Here is a 2,807-nt window from a genome sequence, read left to right as displayed (position 1 = left end):
TTTGCTCTGCCTGGTTCTTGAGTTGGTAGGGAGGGGGGAGGTCTCTGCCCAGCAGTCACGGGGGGGGGGGGGGGGGCAGCAGCAGATGGCTGAGCAGCTGGTTCCCTCCCAGGCCTGAAGAGTGACCTGACCGGGTCACCTGCACTGGGATGTGGGCCTTCCGGACAGAAGGTCGCTTGGCCGGCCTGGGAGGGTCTGGGGCTGGTTCAGAGTAGGGCCTGCTTACTGCTGCTTTTAAAACGAATCCCATGGTCCCTTCCGGTGGGTTAACACAAAGTGGGTCCTCACACGGGACAGAGGACAGGGGCAAAGAAAGCCCCCTTGCTCCTGTCTGTGGTTCCTCCACCGGCCCCCGAAGCCCCTCCCTGCATCCAGCTTGTTGGATAACCTGGCCTGGAAATGACACATGTCTCCCCCCTGCTCACATCCCAGTTTGTGTGTGTGTGTGTGTGTGTGTGTGTGTGTGTGTGTGTGTGTGTGTGTTGGGGGGAGCAGTCACGGGGTCACATTTCCCTGCAGAGGAGGCTGGAGATGTCCTTGGTCAGGCCACTACTTCCCAGTGACAAAACTATATGGTGGAGGAGGGAGAGGGACTTTGGTGGGTAGTTGTCTCCCCTACAGGGCTCCAGGTGACGGGGCCAGCAGAGGGGCTGGGGGAAGAGGACAAGGATATTGACGGTAGTTTTGGGGTGCTTCCCGCCCTTGGCACCGCACGACGTGCCTGACCGACACGGTCCCGTGGAGTCACGCGGCATCCTGTGAGGTGAGGCCCACTAGTAGGTCGTTCCTCAGGACCGGGTCCCCCTGATGCCGATTCTGGTTTCCTGGTTGGTACCTGCAGCCAGAGTCTTGGGATTGTGGGAGGAGGGGACCCACCAAGGGGTATTTTCAGCCTGGCTGACCGGCCAAGGCCAGGCTCCTTGTTCCTTTGACCTCCGGGGAAGGAGGAGCTTACTAGCAAAGGAGTGAGATTTCCAGCCTGAGCCCGGAATCCGGCACCTGGTGTTCCGCTGGCCTCGGGCAGCGCATGCTTCCCACGCCCCCTGAGGTCCCCTGGGCCTCGTGTCCTCATCTGGAGGGCGAGGGGCTCAAAACCAAGGTCCTGGATGGCCGTGGGGGATGGGGGGCGAGAGGGCGACCCCTGGGAGGATCTCTGAGACCCTCTTGGTCATGACTGTAGGCCAGAAAAGCATGTTCTCAAGTGACGTTGCCTTGTTTGGAGAATGGTGAAAGCAGTTCAATTTGTTTCGAGGTCTCCAGGTCTCGGTCGCTTTAAGGCGGGGAGGGGCAAAGTTGTTGTTCGTCTAGAGAGCGTGTGTGTGTCAGCAAAGCCTTGAGAAAACATTGCCTAATGCCCTTGGGTGCCCTGTGTGGAGTGGTGACACCTTCGGGGGTGGGGGCGGGAAGGTGAGGAGCTGTGGACGCCCGCGTGGTGCCCCGTGCCTGTCCCACAGGTGGGAGGAAGCAGTAGGGTCCTGGGACCAGTTCAGGGTGGATGTTGTGCCCTCAGCCCTGCCTCTTCTGCTCCCGACCCTGGGGGGTGGGGGTGGGTGGGAGCTGACACCCAGCGCAGGAGAGATCCCGCACCAGTCTCCACTCTGCGACCCTGGGCAAGTGAACCCTGACCCTCGAGTTCCTTCTCTGCAAAGAAGAGCCTGCCTGTCCCGTATGACTGTGTGTGCCTGGCGCCCACTCACGGACAGTTCATTCCTTTCCCGGGAGGGAGTGTCCTGCCGTGTCGGGGAGCCGAGGTTCACATCGGGCTCCACCTGCAGAACTCCCTGCGTTTCTCGGAGCCTCAGCTTACTTCACGTACCGCAGGGCCTAGACAGATGTCCCTTCGTCGTTACTAATTAACATCCTCATCGTTGTTGCCACGATGCTTTCCGGAAAGCCGAGTCTCAGACTCACGGGAGTGAGACTGCAGATACGTTTCCCCACGATGTCCCAATCGTACACAACAAGAATTTATACCGTTGGTGCAGTTACTGTGATGCATCTGCCACCGTTCTCAGCCCTGCCGCTCCAGCCTGCTCTGCGACGCAAGGTGCATCCCGACAGCGTGCTCCTTCACGTCATACGCGTCCTGTCAGACACGGACCCTGGCGTAGACGTGCCCATACGGAGGGCTAATGCCCAGAGGGGGTCGTTCACGTCGCACGCGTCCTATCAGATACGGACCCTGGCGTGGATGTGCCCAGACGGAGGGCTAATGCCCAGAGGGGGTCGGGCCCTGTCAGCTTCAGCACTGTTGGCATTTTCAGCTGGGTTATTCCTCGTGGTGGGTAACCGTCCTGGGCCTTGTGGGGTGTTGAACAGCATCCCTGGCCTCCACCCAGTAGAAGTCAGGAGGGCCCTGCAGACAGTCCACCACGTCTCCAGAGATTGCCAACATGTCCCCAGTGGGTGAGGAAAAATCACCCCGAGCTGAGAACCACCAAATGGCTCTTCGGCCCTTAGCAACTTTGTCCTCTCCTGGAGCAAACGTTCCCCACCTTCCCTCCTACGGCACAGTCTGCTTCCATGCAGTTAATTTCTCGGCCTCAAGTCACGGTGGTGCCTGCGAGTTCCTGTTCTGGTCTCCTAAAATGGTCACCTGCGAGCTTCAAGCTTAGATTCTTGTGGGGACCAGGCAGGGGACAGGAATGGGCGAGGGCTTTGGGAGGTCAGGGAGGCCACCCCTGGTCTGAAGCGGGCTCCTGCTCAGCTCAGTGACACGCGCCCCTGCATTGTCAGGGCTGGTTTTCCAGGAGAGAGCAGAATTAGGATGTTTTAAAATGGGAAATCCCCATGAAAAATTGTTAGCA

The sequence above is a fragment of the Puma concolor genome, chromosome E2 (genome assembly GCF_028749965.1).
Source record: "Puma concolor isolate L17-30 chromosome E2, mPumCon1.1.hap2, whole genome shotgun sequence".
Classification (NCBI taxonomy): Eukaryota; Metazoa; Chordata; class Mammalia; order Carnivora; family Felidae; genus Puma; species Puma concolor.
Note: the sequence above shows the minus strand (reverse complement) of the source record.